The sequence below is a fragment of the Ambystoma mexicanum genome, chromosome 2q (genome assembly GCF_040938575.1).
Source record: "Ambystoma mexicanum isolate Mex_15411 chromosome 2q, UKY_AmexF1_1, whole genome shotgun sequence".
NCBI classification, from domain to species: domain Eukaryota; kingdom Metazoa; phylum Chordata; class Amphibia; order Caudata; family Ambystomatidae; genus Ambystoma; species Ambystoma mexicanum.
The window spans coordinates 510,685,499-510,709,087 of NC_090924.1; positions in this window are offsets into that span (position 1 = coordinate 510,685,499).

The window sequence follows — 23,589 nt, forward strand, 5'->3', positions numbered from 1 at the left end:
ATTTGTCCGCTACTGTGGGTTCATTTTGGAGATGTTTGTCCAGGCCTATGTCTACGTGTGTGGTTGTGCTGATACTGACCTTTGTAACCTTAAGATTTGCGTACAGTTTTCTGTCAATTTCTTGGTCTGTGACAGATGTCTTTAAATCCTGTTGAGGAGAGTTATCAGATCATATGTAATTAAACAGGAAAAGGGAAAATATAAAAATGATCTGCTTATACAACAGTGGTCATATTTAGATGGAACGCCCCAGATGTTTAAAGGGAAGAAGAATGAGGCAGAAAGAGCATGGTATAATCAGAATCTGTCAGAGCTGAAATCAATGATTTATTTGAGTCTCTCTTTAAAAAAGGGGCAGAGTCCAGGCTTCCATGAAATACCAATTTTCGAAGGAGTTACCTCAAGGTAGAGAACTCTTTTCTGCAAGTACACAACCTCCTAAAAACCTTTCATGGAAACTTGGTGATTGCATGGTTTTGAACAAAATGTCTAGATCTGTCCCTAAAAAGAACTTACATTTGCACTGGGGATATGATTGACAAAGTTAAAGCCAGGCTTCCAAGGGGAAAAGATATTCATTGTCAAAATACCACCTTCCAGGGCTTAGATGGGCAACACCTAAAGGAAAAAAGAGATATTACGATAGCATTCATTAAATATTAGACAAAAGGCTTTAGAAAACTAGAGGTACTGAATTCTCAAGACATTGGGCCTCATTACGAGTTTGGAGGTAGCCCTGCCCTTAATTAGGGCAGGGCTACCCCCAAACTTGGGTCCGTATCCAGGTTCCCTGAATGGGGAAATACCGGGCCGTTCCGACCTTGGAGGGCCCGGTATTTCCCCATTCAGGGAACCTGGACCTGGTAAATCCCCTTTACCATTTGAGCCCCCATGGGGCTGAATGAGAATGGGGAGGATGCTAACAATGGGCCCGTTAATGACGGGCTCGTCGTTAGCATCCAGGTCTGCTCGCGGGACCCGCTAAGGACGCCTGGTTTTACCAGTAAAAAACTGGATGTATACGCACCTTGTTTTACCAGGCGTCCTTAGCGGGACCCGCGAGCAGACCTTGTAATGAGGCGGTAGGGGGTTAACGGCTCCGGCAGCTCTACCGGTGCCATTAATCCCCTACTGCCAGGGTCATTATGAGGCCCATAGAGGCATTCCTCTCAATCCTACAGTGATATAGGATTTTAGTGAAATTGCTGCTGATAATGAGCTCTACATTTTCTCTGAAGTAGACAGAGATGGCTGTAAAGGCACTGCCCAGTAATAGAGCAGCTTGCTAAAATGGCTTTGCCAGTAGAGATATTTAATACATTTGTTGGAAGTTTGATCCCCTACTGGTTATAGTCTTTGCAGAAATGTGCAGAAATTGAAATAGAAGATCCATCATCACACATAGTATCAGACCCCTATCATTATCATTAAAAAAGGGAAGGATTCCAGATGAATACCCTTTTCCATTCTTAACAGAGAAAATAAGATTTACACTGAGATATTTTCCAGTCAAATTTCTATGGTCATCTCTTTTCTACAAGATTAGCATGTGTTTATCACAGGACAGGATTGTAGAACATATTATATTGGCCATTGAATTAATTTGTATTGCATCACAGTCCAACCCTACCCTGTCTTCCAAATGTATTGATGCAAAAATGGTGCTTGACAGGATGGAGTGGGATTTATTGTTGTACTTCTATGCAGACTATGGTGTTCATATTAGACATCTTTGGTATAATATGAAAGCAACAAGTAATTCTCACCTAGAGATGGGTTCTCCGTCAACATACTCCCCTTCCTGGTTGATGCCATCCTTAGCCCCACCACACTCCCCACCTTCTCTCAGCCCCACTGGCCATTTTCCTTTTGCTATGGTATCAACTATCTTTGTTTTTTTGATAGGTTATTGGGCATGTGCAATGCCCTCAGAGTCTACCTCCCACCAGAAAATACTGTGTCAGTAGAATGTGTGTGCATCATCCTAGTGTGATGAAATATGGAAAGGTGAAGGAGTTTAGTGGAGGCTGTCGGAGGAGAGGTGAAAGGCACAGATACAAGTTACTGCTGGGGCATTTTATTGTTTATATTTAAACAATATAATACATGAAATACGGTGCGTATACATCCAGTTTTTTACGGGGTTGCTTTTATGACATTGGTCATGAGCTATGTACCCACAAGGACCCTGGTGTTTACTAAAAATGAAGCTTTCCTAGTCTCACGGCATGTTGGAAGGGGTGAAGAGCTCAGGGCCTTGTGATGCCTGCCATGGGCCTCCCATATTGGAATAGAAGCTTGATGGGTGCAATCACAATGACTAAAATGTGTGGGAGGAGGGACTTCGATAATCACCTCACAAATTCTGAGGCCATACACTTTAAGTTGACAAGGGGACCTAAAGGTCACACCAAGGTATGCCCGCCATGGTTGGGTGAGCTACATGTGTGTATATAGATATTGAGCATCTAAGGGAGAAAGCAAAGGTAGGGAACATGAAACTGAAGATGGAACAAGACTGTAGGAAGGGAGCAAAAGACCTGGATGTGAAAGGTGGTGGTTTGGAGAGAGAGAGGAAGGCTGTGGTAAGGAGGAAGAGTCGGTTGTTGCTAATTGAATGAACCTATGAGGTTTCAGAATGTACTGAAAAGTACAAAGCAAATAAAGGGCAGGATGGCCTACAGTTGTCCGCTGAAGAAGGATCATCTCCTTGAGTTCTGTTTCAAACAATTTAGCATGATATACTGCTTCCTCTGGACACACAATGGGCCTCATTACAACCCAGGCGTTAAGGGTTAACGCCGTCGTTAACCCTTAATGCCTGATTCTGATTTTAACGGCTGCTTTTAGCAGCCGTTAAAATCCATGGCGCTAACCTGCCATGATGCTAATTACGCCACCGTAATTTACGGTGGCGTAATTAGCGCCTTCCCCACTCCCATTATGCCCTATGGGGCAAAAATGGGAATGGGGAAGGGAAAATGGGAAATGGGGATTTACCGCCCCACTCACCTTGGAATGGGGCGGTAAATCCGCCATCCACCATGGTGTAAACGTAGTTTACACCATGGTGCCATGGTGGTAAAGTTGGCGCAATTAGCGCCTGGGTTGTAATGACCCCCAATAACTCACATGTAGAGCAATGGCAGCTGGTGATTTTTTACATTTGAAGAGCATTAACATATTTCATGAATGTGTGTGCGCAACTAAGCATAGCAAGGAGCCCTGACCAACCAGCAGGGTTTACAGGGTTTTCTCCCCAATAAATGTATTCAAATAGTGGCTTAAAGTGGTGCGTTTTACTGACACTTAAATGAACAGTTTTTTTTTAAAATCACATACGGTTTACAATCAATTTCCCAAGGAAACACATGAAAAAATCCAATAGATTTTTCATCACTTTAAAAAATGTTTTTAAAAAGTTCAACAGCATGTTCATCTTTCACACGTGTTGCATCCACGTGTTTCTCGTGAGAAGTTGTCTGCTTTGATTCCTGTACTGGCCAACTAACGTGGCCACACAATTGGACCGCAGTCCGGCTTCCTGCTGTGCCTGACCTGCTCTCCGTCCCATTGGCTAGCCTTGTTACTATTAGCCAATTGAAGAGGTGGGAGCCAGCCCCTCTGTTCTAAGGCCCACATCGAAGGCCCTGTCTGCTCCCTGGCCACTGGCTGGCTGGGTCTGGAGTTCCTACTTTGGATTACCCCCATTTGGAGGCTAAGGTGAATGCCATACATCCTGGACACTTGAACACACAGGTGCATCAAACTTTAACTCTATAGGTTGTTCCCTCAACTACTTATCTAGTCTCTTCACCCACACCTGTGACTTCCTACTCGCACTTCCAGCTGTTGCCCTGTATTCTTTCAAAGTGATGATCCATAATTTAAGTTTGAACTTTGTTTTTTGCCCCTGTCCTCATAGCATTTTCATCCTGCCTGTTTAAATTCCAACCTAGTTGTGCCCAGTACCCTCATTGCATTTTCATCCTGGCTGTTAAATTTGAGCATAGCTGTGCCCGGCGGCCTCATTGCTTTTTATCCTGCTACTGTTTATTTTGAATTTAGCCTGGTCAAGTGACTGCACTGTGTCTCTTTCTGTCCTGCTGTTCCTGTCTTTTGATCTCTTCAGCTTGGAACCCCCCTTATGCTCTTTGCTAGTGTCTCTACTCCCCCCTTCGACTCCCTACCCCTCCTCCCTCTTTCCGCACCCAACCCCCCTCACTCTAGTCTTCTCCCTCCTCCACACTGCCCATGACTCTCTGTCTCTCCTATCTTCTCCAACTGTTTCACCATCAACTATCCTACTCTTCTCATTAAGTCTGGTAGGATGAAATTAAAAAAGGATATCCTGGTCTCCAACCATGGCCTTCCTATCGCTGATACCTACACCAGTGCTTCCTCCAGACAGACCCTCACTGACATCCTCATTGTCATTCCCTCACCTATGGTCTCTCCTTTCTCCTCTTCTCCCATTAATGGTGTGACCCATTGGGAGGCCCTCCTGGCTTCCTTACACTCCTCTAAGGTCATCATTAATGTCTACCTGAATAGCACTGTCCAGGCCAACCTCCTCCTGATTGCCAGACGTTTCCCACAACTTATCAATTTCCTTTCCTCTCCTGCTGTGCCCTCTCTCCCTTCTTCAGCTTCCTTGCCTCCACCCTCTGCCACCCCTCTGGTGCCCTCTTCCTCCTCCACAGCTACCTTGCCCTCTCCTCCCTCCTCCTCTGCCCCCCCTCGGGTGCCTTCTTCACCTCCACAAGGAGTACCTCTAAATTGTACCCCTCCCCGGAAATCTTGCAAGGACGACAATCTTCTCCACCTCGCCACGCTTAACTCTCGCTGAGGTATCAAATACTCCTCTAACATCTTCCCTCTCCTGGAAGAATTGGACCTTGAGGTCCTCGGCATCACCAAGACATGGTTTTCGGCCAGCTCTGTCACAAGCTTTGACATTCTCCTTCCTGACAGCTACAAGATCTTCTCTGCATCCATATCCAACCACCCTGGTGGTGGTGTAGCCCTGATCTTTCCCGAGTGGATCCCTGCCTCTATCATTCCTATGCAGGCCTACTCCTCCTTTGAATTCCTTGTCTGTAGGCTTTCTCTCGCTCTCTCTCTATTCTTCCCTCTGGCCTGACTCACTTTGCAGGGCACACTCTCGATGTTCTGATCTCCTTGGACCTCCCCCTCTCTAACCCTTTCACCACTCCTCTCTCTTGGAGTGACCATGTTCTCCTCTCCTCTCATCCCATGAAGAATGTATATATTGAGGCTTTTGTTGCCTCTTTCTCTGCCCGTTCTGCACCTCTGGCTGACTCGCATCCTGACACAGCTCTTTACATGCTCCACTCTGCTATCTCTGATACTCTCGGTGTACTTGCTCCTGTCATGAGGATCCGAATGAAGCCTAAAGCCAATTGTAACTCCTGCTACAACTCAGATCTCATCACCCTTAAACGCAAGTGTAGGGTGGCTGAGAGGAAATGGTTGGTTTCCTGTGCATCCTCTGACAAACTGGCATGCCGCCTGCTCCAAAGGCAATACCAACTCTCTGTCCTGACCAAGAAAAGAGCTCATGTTCAAGCCAGCCTTTCTGCAGCCTCTAATAACTCAGTGGAACTCTTTAAAATCTGCAAGCAGCTTGCCAATCCTAACACAATCTCTACCTCTCCCGTCCCTTCCCAGGCCCTCTGTACTGCCCTGGCCTCTCATTTCATCTCTAAAACCCAGGACATCCTGTCCACCCTCTCAGCTTCTCCCACGTCTCCCCCTAATCCCCTTCTTCCTCTGGCCCCCCCTGCAGCCACCCCCCCCCTTCTCTGCCGTTCCTCTCTTCTCCCCCAACAAGGTTTCTATACAATTTCGATTTATGAAAACCTCTTCAAAACAGATTCTTGCCTGTTCTTCAAAAACCATCAAGGACCACATTGCCACCCTGGCTCCTGCCACCACTCTTTCACCTCTGGACCCTTCCCTTCCGCCATGAAGCACTCTCTTGGGCAGCCTCTTCTCAAGAAACCCTCACCAGACCCCCCCTTCCGGCTAATTATTGCCCAATCTCTATCACTCCTTCCTGGGCAAACTCCTGGAAAAGCTGCCCATCTCCCAGCTTAATCTTCACACTGAATCCATTTGCTCTCTCCGTGATCATCATTCTGGCATCAGAGCAGCCAGAAGCACGGAAACTGCTCTCCTGAACATCTGTGAAGACCTGCTTGCTAACCTTGATTCTAATCTCCCCTCTGCCCTCATCCTACTTGACCTCTCCTCTGTCTTTGACATGGTCAACCATGCCATCCTGCTCAACCAACTCAGTGATAACCTGGGTATCACTAATCAGGCTATGGCCTGGTTGACTTCTTTCCTCTCTGGCCGACCCTCCTAGGTCCAACTTGAGTCCTTCCTCTCCTCTATCTCTCTCTCCACCTGTGGTGTGCCCCAGGGATCTAAACTTTCTCCCTGGTTGTTCAACCAATACCTGGCACCTCTTGCCCACCGCATTGCTGCTCTATAACCCAACTGCCAGTGCTATGCAGATGATACCCAGCTCGCCTCCAACCTCCCCTATGCCTCCTCTTCATCTTCTCTCATCCCTGACTGTATGTCTGCAATCCAGGAGTGGTGTGCCGCCAAGGATCGCTGCCTGAATACCATTAAAACAGAGATCCTCCTCATCGGCACACCTGCTCCCCTCTTTCCCTTCACTCTCTGGCCGGCCTCCCTTGGCTCTCTTCCCCCTCCCACATGTGAGTCTAAGAACCTCAGAGTAATCTTTGACTCCACACTCTCCTTCTCTCCTCACATTTCCAACATCTATAAGAAGTCAAACCACTAACTGCACCTCCTCAGAGCCCCTCCTCAGAGGCATTCTTCCTTTCTTCTCCTTCCCCCAGAAGCTCACTGTCTCCAGGTCTCTGGTTCTCTCTAGGCTCGACTACTGCAACAGCCTCTTTTTAAATCTACCCACCTCTACTCTCCGTCCTTTTCAACTCATCCAGAACAGGACTGCTAGATGTGTCCTTGACCTTAAGCCCAGGGATCGTATCTCTCCAGCACTGAAATCTCTCCATGGGCTCCCGGTGGCTGCAAGGATCAAATTCAAGACCCTTTGCACTGTCCACAAGACCTTCTGGGGCATAGGACCAATATAACTCCAGTTTTCTCTTCAGAAGCATCTTCCCTCCCGAGCTCTTCTCTCCTCCACCTCTAACGTCTTGAGAGTCTGGTGCTTTTCTAAGCAGCAAGCTGGGGGCAGATCTCTCTCTTTCGCCGGCACCTCCCTCTGGAACAGCCTCCCTGCCTCTCTGAAACCTGAGCAGAACCATCCCCGGTTCCGGAAGCAGCTCAAGAACATCCACTTTGCTTCTGCCTTCTACCTTACACTTACCTGCTGATCTCCTGTCTGATATTGCATTAGTCTACCTGCCAACCCTCTGAATCACGGGTCCAGGTCACTGCCCCCCCAAGTTTCACACATGCACTGCCTTTGGTACCTCTGCACTGGAGCTGTATCTGCAACCCTACATACAGCCCCCTACTTGCACTTATTTAACCAACTTGCACTTATCTAACCCTTGCTGTCTGCACTTAACCCCCTTGCACTGCCACTTGTTGGCCACACTACTTGTTTGCCTTCTCCTTGTCTTGCACTTCTCCTCCACCTCCCCTGGCACTTTTCCCCCTTACCTGTCCACTGCACTTGCGCATTCTCAATGTCACTTGGCCTAGTACGATAGGTGTTTTGTACTCCCTTGTCCCTCCCCTTGCCTTGTTGCGCCATGAAACACTTGTGTACAGGCACACTATAAATAAAATATCATCATCATATCATAGATGCCAGGTCACCAGCATTGCACAGGACCACAGGAGCATTTTTAAAAGCATTTTCTTCAATCTTCGTTTAGCTTTGTTTTGGATATTACTCCATTAAAAACAAAACAGTACGCAGTTCATTAAGCATACATATATAAAACTCTTTGCTAGAACTAAATTTCATATCTTAAAATATTAATTACGCAGTCAACATAATAGTGTTCTACATTATGTTATGATGTGTTATGTTATCTGTACTTAGAGAGCGTACATACACGCAAAGGGCATCTTGGTACTAGGATACTAAGGAAGTCACAGGTAGCGGCCGGCCTAAAATAGAAATGTTTTAAGGGAGCAACGAAATTGAAGATGATTCTCCATGCTCCGCAGGGCTGTCGGGAGGTCATTCCAGACTTTTCCAGCAGCAACCTGTGTCTGCCGGAATTTCATGATGACCACTATGTTGGCCAGCCTAGAACGAAGAGTCCAGCCTAGGGTGTCCTGCAAATACTCTGCCCCCTGGTTACCAGGTAGAGGGCTTTAAATGTAATCCTCTCTGCTACTGGGACCAATGGAGGGTGCAGAGGGCAGGGCTGATATGAGCTCCATAAGGAGAGCCGCTACAACCCTCGCCGCCATGTTCTGCAAACACTGCTGCCACTGGATAAGACCCTACGGTAACCTAAAGGTTATTACAATAATCAATGCAGCTGCTGATCAGGGAAGACCCTACCTGGGGATGTAAGGACACCTTTAGAAAGGAGTTGAGCATGACCTTTTAGGATCCAGATAATCTGGCTTCAGAGCCTATCATAGCACTGAATATGTTCTTCTAGATCTCAAGGCGAGTATATCTGAAATCATGGATAGTGGTCATGTTTCTCTTCTCTTACTGCTGGATCTGTCGGCTGCTTTTGATCTTGCAGATCTTAATATTCCATTCAACATAGACCAGTCCACGGTCTTCTTCTCTAAGATGGTAGCTGAATGGATTTTATCTTTTCTGGCTGGCAGATCAGCGAGAGTCTTCTGCAAGTTCTCTATGGCCTCTCCTGCAGAGCTTCTGGGTGGGGTTCTGCAGGGCTCGTGCTTGGCACCTGCTCTTTATAATATTTTCACAAAACATTATAGGATTTGCTGGAAGACAAGGAAATTTTGTGTACCAACTGTGCCAATGATATTCAATTTTTCTCCAGCTCTCAGGTCACCATGAATCAGATTCAGCTAGTGTCAATGTTACTTTTGATCTAATTCAAAGTTGGATGGCACATAATGGGCTTGCTCTTAATGATGGCAAGACTGAATTCCATTTGGTTGGTACGCAACAAAGGCCCTCTAAGTTACCTTCTATCTACACAAATGTTACTATTTCGGTATGTACTATCACTGTCCTCCAATAGGTTAAAAAATTAGGAGTATACTTTGATTCCACTCTCTCCATGAAGGATCAGGTCAATGCAGTGATTTCATCATCTTCAAACTACTCAATGTTGCTTTTCCATATTCGGCCTTTCATTTCTGATGAAAATTGCGCCACGCTTGCTCACACAATAATCGGCCGAAAAATTGATTATTGTGGCAGCCTATTGGTGGGCACATCACAGAGCAATATTTCGATACTGCAAGTATTGCAGGATAGTGCTGTGAGGACTGCGGCCTAACATAACTGGAGAATGCACATTACCTCTGGACTGGATACCAGTCAAAGAGCGTTTACATTTCAGGATCCTTACCATCACCTATAAAGGCCTAGTTGAAAAATTCCAGCATATCTCAAACGGAGGTTGCATGTCAAACAAAAAACTCGCTCGCTGAGTTCTAACAAGAGTAATATGCTTACCTTGCCCTGCCTAAAGTTAGAGAGGGCTGGTAAATGTTCCTTTAACTTCATTGCCCGTCCCTTTGCAATGAGTTGACCCTATATTTAAGACTTGATTCCTGTATTTTATCTTTTAAGAAATCCCTTTAAACCTTGAATGGATTTGTATCTTCTTTTTTCCTGGTTTTATTCCTAGGCCTACCTTGTTATTATTTACGTTGTTAGCTTTTAATCTTTTATTGTTTTTATCTTTTTATGTTACTATTTTACTCAGCTGGTATTGCTGTTCTTATATACTGTTTGTAAACATATATGTATATATATATATATTCCTTTTTGGTATGTTGTGCATTTGTACTTATGTTTGCACCTGTTTTTTGCCCGTGCGCGTAGGGCACAAAATAACAAGCAAACTTAAACATAAACATAATGTACGCAACACATTTAATTCTCCATTGGACTTCTGATGTTCTTACCCTAATATGAGAGTCACTATTGTTGGATTGTGATCACTTTCAAGTCTTTTGACTATTTCACATTTATTAATATCATTCCATTAATGTATATTAACTAAGACATAGGGCTTCATTGCGAATTTGCCGGTTTGGAAACAACGGTACTGGTAAGCTTGCCGGTACCGTTGTTTCCGGACCTGCAAACTATGGCTTATGCGAGCGGGTCCCATTCAGCCGCCAGGTTTGACCTGGTGGGCGGAATGGCACCCGCCTGCAGACCTTGACGGATGCACCGGCACCATTCATGAATGGTGTCGGTGCATCCATCCTCCCCATTCCCATTGAGTCCAATGGCACTCAAATGAGAATAGGGTGTACTATTTTCTGGCGCCTGGGAATGGGCAATTACTGGGTTGGCCGGGGCTGTAACTCTGGGGGCAGCCGTGCCGGTATTTACCAGCACGGATACCGCCAACCTCGTAATGACCCTCATAGTGTGAGAAATTGCCATCTGGCAAGGGTGTAGAAGTCATGCCTTTTTTGATTGATTTGTATTAAAACAATAACATTATGCTGTTAATTCCATCTCGTAAAGGGTGATTTGCAAATTGGACCCCTAACACCAACACATGTTCCTTGCTACAGCTCTGACTCTAGTTTGACTGCTGAGGTGACAGCAAAGTTACTGCAGACAAGAGGTTATATTTCTATCTGCACCTCATATCCACAACCATGATAATTATGATATCTGCCACCTGTTATGAGGGTAATTTTGAAATATAAGCCATACCTGGGCTTTGGTATGGTGGTGGTAGTTCACATACCTATTGAAGCTTCTACAGATCTGTACCATACACATGTCAACACTGTGCGCCCATGCCAGCTATGGAAGGGTTGTGTGTGTTATAGTCATACTGCTTGTCTCTGCTCAGCCAGCATGACAATAATCAGAAAGACTGTGGGCCTCATTACACGGTAGGTGGTAAGTGTTTACCGGTACCTGTATCTTACCGGTACCGGTAAACCCTTACCGCCTTACTACGAGGTCCCTTTGCGGGTTGGTACATTAACGCCTGCTTTTAGCAGGTGTTAAAAAATGAACCCACAAAGGGACCGGGGTGCTAATTACGGTACCGCAATTTGCGGTACCGTAATTAGCGCCTTCCCCATTCCCATTATGCCCTATGGAGCAAAAATGGGAATGGGGAAGGGCAATGGAGGAAGGAGGAATTACCGCCTTCCCAACCTAGGAATAAGGCGGTAATTCCCCTTTCCTCCAAGGCGGTGCGGTAAATTACCGGCATGAACCATGGCGCTAATAGCGCCATGGTTTACCGCCTACTGTGTAATGAGGCCCTGTGTTTCTCTTTGATCCTTTGTGTGGCCCCAGGAAGCCCCAGGAAGCTCATAGCAGGAGTCTCCTCGGAATCAAGATTCACATTGGTACACCCTAAGCATAAGGGCGAGCCTCACACTAGGTTGTTGCATATCAAATGGCCTTTAAATGTATTTGTAGGTCTGGAAAGGGAGTGGATTTGACAGTCAGATAGCGCAGATTGGAATGGAGAATTGTTTTCTGTGGGTGTGTCTTTTCTTCCTGCCTACTCCACTTCCTGCACAGAAAAGAACTTTGAGTATGATGCAAGAAGGCAAACGTCACTTGTCACCTTAACAGGGATTGGTCCCCTCAAAGCAAGCTTGCTTTCATCCAATCCGTGGCAGACTTTTACACCTATTAGGGAGGTATCTCCCACTCCTTCCTTGATTTATTGTGGACCTTTAAGGACTCTAAGAAGAATTTGATTGGACCCTGTGGGGAGAGTAGTTCTTTCCAAAGTTCTCCAGTTGTGAGGTGAAGGAAGGTGTCTCAAGGCAGAGGAAATCTCTGCTCACTACCAATCTGCAGGGCACATTATGGTTGAACGGCTATTTGACCAAGAATTGTCACTCTGCCAGCTGCACTGAGACCCAGGTCCCTCACTGGAGATGAGGGACGTATGCAGGTGCCAGCTACCCTTTCTCAGTTAGGAATAAAGAGAACATGGACGAATCGTGTCCCTTAGCTACTGGATTGCGACTCACAGCACTGGAAGAAGTGAAGCAGCTGGTTTCCTGCATTCTACAGTGTTAATCCATTACAGAACTAGAGTTGACTACAATTGAATGCCTTCAAACCACCAGGAGCTGTGGAACAGCTTTTGGTACTTCTTCAATCCTTCTTTTGCTGCATTCATCGAACTGGCTCCATGCCACATTATACCAAGCACAGCTTGTTACCTGTTTAGCTTGGCCAGTTAGCTAGCCACAGCGGACAACTTTGAAATTGCTGCCTCTTCGAACCTCGCTTCGGACCATCAGGATCACAGCTTGTAACCAGCAGACCTCGACTCGAACCATGCAACTAGTCTCCCTGACCCAGTGATTACCAAAGTCTTGAAGCAGCTTGACCTTCAAACCAACTCTGGAGAACCCTCCGAACTGTATTACTCAAATGCCACCTTTGAACCGTACCAAGTTACCACTCCAAATTGACTCAAAGCCACCTCACTGCTTGGACCACAAAGACAGCCTCCCAAATTTGAATTTAAATTTAATTGGTTATTTATAACGTGCTTAATACCCAGAGGTTTCTAAGCACAGACCTGGATCGAACCTGTGTTGCTCCCATCGTCTTATTTCCAAGGCGAGCATGTTGCCCCTGAGCTACCCTCCCAAGACTGGTTAGATGCCTGTGAACTGACATACATTGTGAAAGATACTGTTGAGAGTCCCCAGCCCCCTTGGTCCACTTTTGGGAACCTAGTGATGGCTAAGCCACCCATTTGCATCTTTTTCAACAAGGCATATCTATTTTTTGACTTTGTCTGTGATGCCCAATGTATTACCATGGTTGGATAACTCGTAGTGAGATATACAGGCCGATTCATGGAATTAATGTGCGCCGAAAATTCCCACGTAGAGGTGCCAAAACGTGCGATTCGCAGTAAAAGTGCGAAAATCGCAGTGCAACTGCGAAAATCGCAGGGAAACCAGCGCACATCGATTCAAGGAAGTCTGTGCGCGAGAAAAATATTGGATGTGCGCTGAAAAAGTGCGCGGCGCACGCCGGCGCACAGGTCATCCAACGGCGTGCACCACGGCCGCTGCGAAATCGCACATAGCGCGGCGCACATCACAAAAGTAGGCGGAACACGGGGCGTAACACTCGGAATGGGGAACAACACGTGAAAATATGGGCGTCACGGGGGAAGTACAGGAGGCAAGTGCTCGGAATGCCCACACGCTCGCCTACAACTCGTATTCATGGAATCGAATAGGGCAAACCAGCGCACAGGCAAAGACGCGCACAGGGCCAAACAAGTACGCCACAAGAAAGCAGGCGGTAGCGTCCCTGCGCCTGAAATAAATGTGCGCCAAAATGTGCGCTAACAAAAAGCACCCATATACAGCTATGATGAATGATCCATACAGTGGCCCTCTAGGAAAAATGAGGTGCAAAGGGGTACCGACAAACACGGACAACCTCTGTGTGAAAAATAGCGTGTGTGTGTATTACGGGGTTCACAGGAAGTTTCACACGCGATTGGCCTGGGGACGTGTATTCCAGGGTGCGTGGGAAGTTTCACACGCAAATTTGCAGGGTGCGTGTATTTCGGTGTGCGCGTGAAGTTCCACACCAATTTCAGCATCAAAATCTCAAGTGTTAGTCTGCCATAATACAGGTAAACGAAAGATTAAGAAATATGCTTGGACAATACAGGGAAAGGAACTTATGGTTGTTGATCATTATAAATATCTAGGTGTTATTATTTCCAATTCTGTTACACCGGAAATTGGAAATTGGGAAATAAATAACAAATTACAGATTTTGATCTCCCAGACACAAATTCTTGTTGCAAAATATGGTAAATTTAGCTTCAAACATGCATTGTCCTTTTACCAAATGAAGGCTGTACCAATATTGTTGTATGGTGTTGAGTCAGGAAGCCCGCAAAATCAGCTATACTGGGACAAATTAGAGGGTAAATACTGGAGGAAGGTACTACAATTGCCTAACTGTACTCCTCTACCTATGATACGTTTTGAGTTGGGGGTATCATCACTCTACTCCCAAATACTGTGGAAAATGTCAGCTATCCTGAGGAAATGTTTGTTAAATCTTAATGTGTCAAATGTATTGGGCATAGTAGCACAGTACCTACTTGTCAACACCTCGGGATTTCCTCTTAAATGGCGCACGCTTTTGTTTACCAAAATGGCCCTGGCTGCTGTAACTATTGAAATCCTACTTACTAATCCAGATTTAGCAAAGAAAATGATCTTCGAATATGACTGGATTAAAAACTGTGCAGCTTGTAAGACCTACAAGGACTTTGATAGCGCAGTCTTTGGTTTGAAAAAATACAAGGTCCTGGCGGAATACTTAAATAAATGCCCGTCTCCGCATATACGACGACAATATATGAGAGTCAGATTTAATTTGTGGCACACCCGTGATGTTTTACAGAGGCGAAAACAAATTGCCCCACATGAGAATTTTTGTCGCTACTGCCTAAATGTACAACAGATTGAAACTCTGCAACACTTAGTGTGGCGTGCCCTGGCCTGTATACTTTGCGCATGAAACTGTTTCTAAATGTACTTGTCTTTTTTTCTGAGCCAGATGAGGGAACACTTTGCAAATCTCTCTTTACAAGTCCTCGATTGGCTGTGAAGGTAGCTATTGTACATTTTTTAGAGTCAATCGTCCCAGATGTTTCTTCTGTATAAATGTATAAAACATCCAAGAAAAACTGGGAAGTGAGATGCATTTTAGAAAAATAATTGTGTGTAAATGTATTATTTTATTGATTTTGGAAACAATTGTTAAATATTTGAAAAGTTGTTTGTAACAGCTGAACAAATAAAAATAAATAAATAAATAAATAAAAAATAAAAAAATTTCAGCAGGGTACCTGTATTCCGGGTGTGCAGCAAATTCCACACGCAAATCCAGCAGCCTACGTGTATTTCGGGGGTGCCGGGGAGTCCCACACGTGAATTGGCCGTGTGGGTCCTCCCAGCTGTTCCCTCTACACCCTCCACGGCCCCTGCAGGCAGCCCACACCACAGGGGACTAACCTGCACCCTTGCACATGTCCCGCAGGCAGCCCATCCACCATGGCCATGCCCCCCAGCCAACCCACATGTCACCTTGCACTACTGCCCACCAACGCATGTCTCCCTGCACCCCCACCCCCCAGCATCCAGGAGCACCCACCACCAGGCCCCCACTCATGTCTCCCAGCACCCCCACCCCCCTGCATCCAGGGGCACCCTCCACCAGGCCCCCACTCATGTCCCCCTGCACCCCCAACCCCCCAGCACTGTAGGGCACCCTCCACCAGGCCACCACTCATGTCCCCCTGCACCCCCACCCCCCTGCATCCAGGGGCACCCTCCACCAGGCCCCCACTCCTGTCCCCCTGCACCCCCACCCCCCCTGCATCCAGGGGCACCCTCCACCAGGCCCCAACTCCTGTCCCCCTGCACCCCCACCCCCCTGCATCCAGAGGCACCCTCCAACAGGCCCCCACTCCTGTCTCCCTGCACCCCCATCCCCCAGCCATGCGATTTGCCTGGGTACGTGTATTCCAGGGGTGCGCGGGTAGTCTCACACGCGATTCCATCAGGTTACATGTATTATGGGTCCGCGTGAACTTCCACACGCGATACCAGCAGGGTACGTGTATTCCAGGGGTGTGCGGGTAGTCTCACACGCGATTCCATCAGGGTACGTGTATTATGGGTCTGCGTGAAGTTCCACATGCAATTTCAGCAGGGTACGTGTACTCCGGGTGTGGGGAAAATTCCACATGTGCATCCAGCAGCCTACGTGTATTTCGGGGGTGCCAGGGAGTCCCAGACGTGAATTGGCCATGTGGGTCCTCCCAGCTGTTCCCTCTACACCCTCCACGGCCCCTGCAGGCGGCCCACACCACAGGGGACTACCCTGCACCCCTGCACATGTCCCGCAGGCAGCCCATCCACCATGGCCATGCCCCCCAGCCAACCCACATGTCACCTTGCACTACTGCCCACCAACGCATGTCTCCCAGCACCCCCACCCCCCAGCACTGTAGGGCACCCTCCACCAGGCCCCCACTCCTGTCCCCCAGCACCCCCACCCCCCTGCATCCAGGGGCACCCTCCACCAGGCCCGCACTCATGTCCCACTGCACCCCCACCCCCCAGCACTGTAGGGCACCCTCCACCAGGCCACCACTCATGTCCCCCTGCACCCCCACCCCCCTGCATCCAGGGGCACCCTCCACCAGGCCCCCACTCCTGTCCCCCTGCACCTCCACCCCCTGCATCCAGGGGCACCCTCCACCAGGCCCCCACTCCTGTCCCCCTGCACCCCCACACCCCTGCAACCAGGGGCACCCTCCACCAGGCCCCCACTCCTGTCTCCCTGCACCCCCACCCCACAGAAGTGCGATTTGCCTGGGTACGTGTATTCCAGGGGTACGCGGGTAGTCTCACACGCGATTTCATCAGGGTACGTGTATTATGGGTCCGCGTGAACTTCCACACGCGATACCAGCAGTGTACGTATATTTCGGGGTGCGCGGGAAGTTCCACACGCAAATTTGCAGGGTACGTGTATTTCGGTGTGTGCGTGAAGTTCCACACACGACTGGGCCTGTGAGAGTGGGGTACGTGTATTCCAGGGGTGGGCGGGAATATTTACTCGTGACTGGGCCTGGGAGAGCGTGTTACGTGTATTCCTGGGGTGGGCGGGAAGATTTACACGGTCACCTACAACGCGCCAAAAATAAAAGGTCCAATCCTGAAACACGTACGCCAGCATGAAGCAGGTGCACGTCCCGCGCAGCATAAAAAAGTGCGCAAACAACAAACAAGCTCAGACGCCAGGATGAATATACCGTTCCTAGCAGCAGTGGCCGTGGGATACCGCAGGAGGAGGAGAAGGATAGTCAGGGCCAGAATCTTCACACCCAGAACCAGCCTATTTGGTATGCCTGATGACCAGGTGTATGGGAGGTACAGGTTTCCACCACACATAATACTCGACCTGGTCAGTGAGTGGGAGGATGACCTCACATCACCCACCCTGTGCTCCCAAGCACTCAGCCCCCTGGAGAAGGTCCTCAATGTACTGCACTTCTTGGCTACCGGATCATTTCAGCGGACAAGTGTCATAGTGCGGGGGTGTCCCAGGCCACGCAGTCACGGTGCCTACACCAGGTGTTGGCCATCATCACTGCGCGCCCATCAGTGCGCAGGCACATATACCTGCCCAGAACACCTGCAGAAAGGCAGGCTGTCAGCCAGGATTTCTACAGGGTGGCACAATTCCCCAAAGTGCTAGGTGCCATTGATTGCACCCATGTGGCTCTACGTCCCCCCAGGGCATCTGAGCACATCTATAGAAACCGCAAGCACTGGCATTCCATCAACGTCCAGGTAGTATGTGATGCCAAGGGAATCATCACCTCAGTATATGCCAACTATCCAGGGTCCACCCACGACAGCATCATTTACAGGATGTCAACCCTAAACCGGGACATGGAAGCTGGGCGGGATGGCGATGCATGGCTGCTTGGTGAGTAGAAATGCCACAGCACATGCATGCATGACAGATACAGAGTAATGCCAATACCCCACTAATGATCCCCATCACCACCTCCCCAGGGGACAGTGCCTACCCTCTGAGCACACACATGATGATGCCAATTCGGAACCCCATCACGCCTCCCGAGGTAAGATACAACACAGCCCATATTGCAACATGGGTCATAGTGGAGCACACATTCGGAGTGCTCAAGTCACGCTTTCGCTCCCTTGACCGTTCTGGTGGGCAGCTGTTATACGCTCCCCCAGTAGTGTGCAGGATCATAGTGGCAGCATGTGTCCTGCACAATGTTGCAACAAGCCGGGGCCTGGCTGTGGACATGGTGGTGCCCACACATCCCCAACCACATGCATGCCTGCTGCGCATGGGAGGGGGAAAGGGCACAGGGTGAGGCAGCCCGTACGCAGCTGGTGGCTAATTACTTCTCATAGAAAGCACACCCCTGTGGAGTGCACACAGCCCTGGTACATACCATCTGACAATCAATGATGACTCAATCTGACAATTCTGATGAATTAAGGGACAGTCAACTATCAGAACCATAGCAGCCTGAGATTGTTCATCTGGAAGTGTCACAATGTGTGCATCCCTACCTACACAAACACCACCAATGCAGTGTAATCAAAATACACACTTCCATACAGCAAAAATGAATACCCACTTGCAAAATACAACATGAGAACAGTGGCATGTCACCCAACCCCTCCCCGGCACGGCCACACAACACACCATGGCTTGTCATGCAATGTGAGAGCAAACAAATTAATCCCCACAACATGCCCCAAGTGTCACCAACTACAGTGTCCCTAATGGAAACTGGCCACACATGAAATGCTCACAGTAATGCAGGACCAACAACACACATTACCAAATACTTACCAATAATACCAATCACCTACACAACCTCCAACCTACCATAAACATGACAGTACGGACTTAAAAAATTGGTAGACTCACTACCTGATAATGCCAGCACTTCAACACTTCCAACTATACAGTGTTAGCGCCACGCAAGAGTGTAGGTGCACTGCTTACAACATGGACTCTAGTTCTAAAGAAGACCGCCTTGTGAAGACATGAGAAATGGACCTGCAAATTAGGAGGATGAGATGGATGCAGAGGCACATATCAATACACCAAGCAGTGTACAATACAACCACAATATGCACTAGGAATGTATACACAGTATTGACTACAGACTGACCACACATCATATGGGAGTCCAACGTCACCGTGTAAGTCAATGTCACTTGGGCACACCCTTTGCAAGCCCATGGAAACGGGAAGCAGGAGGGGTGTGTGTCACACAAACCCAAGCATCTGGCCCAAATTCAGGACAAGCCTGCATGTGCCCAGCCACAATACAGCGTATGCCCACGGGAGCCACACAAGGCAACACACTGTCAAAAAAATCAAGATTCAAAAATCAAAAAAAAAAAAATCAAAAATGGCCATGAATGGGCCCGGGGGGGTGGGGGAGGCCACCCTGGAGGTCTGAGGACAGGGTGCACACCAAAACCCACCTGTGTGGATCTTGCAAAAAAAAAAACCTCCATGGGCTTATGGCCTGCACGGCTACCCTATTGTGGGAGAATCGCTGCTGTCGCTCTCTTCACCCTCTGCAGCTGCATCAGGAGGTGGTGGCACTATGGGAGGCAGCCCACGCAAAGCCCTAGTCTGGTCCTCCATGGCAGCAAGCATGCGGGCTGTGGAAGGTCTGGTTCTGGAGGATAATTGTGCGTAGGTCCCCATGCAACAACTCATGGGATGCCCGGACCTCTGCCCTAGTTGCCTGCATCTCAGCTGAGAGCGTACGTGTGAGCTGCTCCAGCTGCTGTTCTGTCCTTGTGTTAGCTGAAGCCTCAAGCTCAACCAGAGTTGCCCTGAGCTGACGGAGTTCCACCCTCAGGGCTTCCCTGTGGCCCTGGGACTCAATAGAAATGGCTTCCGGCAGAGTCTCCAGTGCCGCCCGCCTGTCCCTGTTGGACGCCAACATGTCCTCCCTGTGTGACTGGCTAATGGAGTCTGTTGCCTGCTGTAGTTGTTCAATTAGCCTTTCTTGGGGGACAATGGAAGTGGCCACCCTATCCATGGCCTGAGCCATCATCTCAGTTGATGCTGCTTGTTGGTTTGCCATACCGTATATGGATTGCTCCCATGCGGTATTGCCCGGTGGCGTACGGCCACTGCGTCGGCGGCCACCACACCTGTCTGGGGCAAGGCTAACTGCGCCTTGCTGTGCTGGCACTGCCTGAGGCTGCAGGACTGCATTCCCCCTCTGATCTGCTGGCCCAGGATCAGGATCAGATGTAGCGGAGTGTGACCCTGCATCCGTAACCACCAAAGGTGGACCTACCAACACTGACATCCCCATTGAGGGTTCTACCCCTGGTGCAGGTGGGTTGGACAGTACAGAATCCCTCCCAGAAACACTTACCTGCGATGGCACATAGGTCTCATCATCCGAATCGACACCTGAATAGAGCTTGGGGGAGGTGCACCCAAAGACACCCCTTGAGATGACGGCCTGCAGCAAGTGTGGGTTCTCACCCACCACCACACCACGTCCCTCACTGCTTCCCGGTCGGGTCTTTGACCCCTCCTGGGTCTGCACCATCTCCACAACCCCAGCAGTATCAAGTGCGTCATCCCCTGCAAAGACATGAAAGAAAAGAAATGGGAACAGGCATTAGCAACATGGAACACAATTAGGGCTGAGAAGCAACAGAAACAGTACTTCATTGACACATGTACCACATTACTATAACCCTCCCATGCATGCACTGTCACTGCGTATGAAGGGGAGGCAAATGGCACACATTGATGACACCAAGATGGAAGACCAACAAATTTGCTGCATGCTGCCTAGCAGTGGCATCACACATTGGCCTGTGATTGGCATATCCAATACACATACATGACACATGCCTTCACACAGATGGCATGTAGCCTAGCCATGTCACACATGTGACAATAGGACTGAGAAATGCCTAGTGAAAGTGGTGGAATGCAGACAATCAGCCTGAATGAACACAGAATAACATGCAACTATGTTGTGGCAAGATGACAATTCAAGGGCAACTGGTGTGAGGTTGGGCTGAATGTCTACTGTTGCCAGAAGGGATACTGCATCACCCAAATCCTGGTGCGCAGAATGTATTGGATGAATCACATGGGTGACCCAAACCACTCAGGCACACACCCCCTCACCTGGCACTCAATCAGAAGCCCTCACACACACACCATGCACATGGATGACACACACATGCATGTGCTCTCACCGGACAATGCCTCGTAATCTGGCAGGTCTCCCACGCCTTGGATCTGTTCCTCCGTGACGTAGGTACCAGCAACATACTCATGTGGAGTGAGTTCTATGCCCTCTGCAGAGACCCACCTCCAGTCACTAGAGTTGCGGCATGACTTGAGGCCAGCTTTTTCTTGGCTCTGCGCTTAAGGTCATTCCAGCGCTTGTAGGAATCATTAGCTGTGTGCCTCACGAATCCAATGGCACTTATGATGTCCGCAATGGTCTGCCAGTGTGCCTGACGTTGTGCAGGTGTGGTCTTGCATCCTGCAGTAATCACCATTTCGCTGTCATGTGCGAACACATGCTCCACAAGTGCAGTTCGGCCTGATTGAAGCTGGGCTTCCTTGGTGGGCCGGACTGTGTAGCCGTGTCTGGGGCATCAGCCTGTACTGGACGAGCACTCCTCCTCTTCCGCTTGGAAGGTGGTGGTGATACTGAGTGTCCTACGCCACTCTGGACACTAGGGGCAGGAGCCCCGGTGGACTGTGGACTAGGAGTGTGGGAATGAACACTCACCATGGGACTTGGTGCAGGCATTAGCGGAAGTGTGATGTAGTCAGGGGGAACGTCAGCAGGATGGACTAGGAGCGACACTGTCCTGGCTGGGAGACTCAGAGCTGGGGTGGATGGAGCCGCAGCTGCCCCTGCAGCCTCCCCACCCTGCCTACTCGGGGCAGGAGATGACATAGCTGCCCCTGATCCACGTGGCTGGTGACACCAACGTGCACCGCCACGCGTGGCCTAGACCTGCTGACCTGGAAGTCATCCATGGAGTCACCCTGTGCCAGGTCTGGTGCCACAATGGGCTAGTCCAACAAGGGCTGAGCAGGGATGGTGTCAGCCACTTAACCCTCAACCAGGGGGGGCATGGGTGTTCCTGACTGGTCACTCACACATGGGGGGCTAGGGGCACCCTGCAAGTCCTGGCCACGTCCCCTACCGTATCCATCACGGCCACATCTTGTGGCTCGGCCACCTTTGCCACCCTTACCGCGTGCTCGTCTTCCAACCATGGCACTGATGTTGTTGTGCGTATGGGAGTTGCAGTAAACTATTGTCCTGGGCAATGGCGGTCAAAGCGGTAGGGTACTAGATGGAATTCGTACCCTAGTGCCCTAGCAAGGCTGTATGTGACCCCTGGGGGAAGATGACGGGTCACGCAATGCACAGGCACCCTGAAAAGGGAGATAATGTGCTCCTAGACCACGCGCGTGGAAAAAAAAACCTGCACTACGCTGTGGCACCCAGAAACACAAAAATGAAGTATGCGTGTCACACGCAACCTAGACTGACCTCTGAAGGGGTAGGCAACACACGGGGCAAGCACAGATGTCAAATACATGCGCGACTCACCGTCTGCCAGGAAATATCGCGTGAAAAATGCGTGCATGTGCATGTTGGCAACACCCCCACCAAAAGAAGAATTGTACGCTGTCTGAGGAGACAGGACAACAGGAGAAGTGAACGCTGTTTGAGGAAACAGGCCCAGGAAAAGACAAGAAGAGAAAAAGCTGTCAGAGGTAACAGGGAGTACGAACTTGGAACGCCGTGAAGTAAATCGCGTGTGAACCGACAAGAAGTACAGATTTCACCCACTCGCTCTCCACGAAAAGCACGTACAAGGAAATGGCGTTCTACACGTACCTTTTAAAGATGCCCACTTGTCCAGCGTCACTTCCGCGTGTACGCACTAAGGCCCCATCCTCCAATCACACAAGCTGATACTCTGAAGTGCAGTCATTGGACATGTAACATGCACCCGTGTACAGGGAAACGCCGGCGCACGCACGTCACAGACGCGCATACGCGCTGAGGCCCTTTCCACCAATTACACGCTATGGCACTCTGACGTGCTTATTTTTCTACGCACCATGGAAAACGCACGTGCGCGTAACCTCATAGACGAGCCTACACGCTGGGGGCTTTTGGGCCAATGAATTTGTGTACGTGTGCTGACGCGCTTACGCACTAAGGCCCTTTCCTCGAATTACACGCAGACGTGCTGGATTTTCATGTGCCAAATCACTCCGTATCAAGCTGGCCACGCTTAAGCACACGGAAGACCGCGCTCCTGCCCAGAAGGACGAATTACTACCCCTCAGAGCCCCGAGCACGCTCCCACCTGACATCTGCTGCTGCCTGACTGCCTGCTGCCCACGTGCCCTGCCATTTGCTGCCTGCACATCAGCCAGGGGTGCTGTTGCTGTGACCACCCCTGCTGGAACGGAAGACTCCCGACTGGGATTCCATCGCTCCAGAGACCAGCCCCAGGACCCAGTTGCCCACCCACTCCTGCCTCTGGGGTTGTCATGTCGGGCACTGCAACATCTGGCACCACTGGCAACCCCCGGCCAGAGAGGCAGAGGGGCACCAGCTTCACTGCCACCAAAGTTGGTGTCCTGGTGGAGCAAGTCCTGGGGTAGTATGATGCCCTCTCCGGAAGTTTGTGCGCCGACAAGGAAGGACGACTCGGATCTGGACGGACATCGTGACTGCCATCAATGCGGAGGGGGTGGCAGTCCGACTATTCCATTATGTCAAGAAGCAC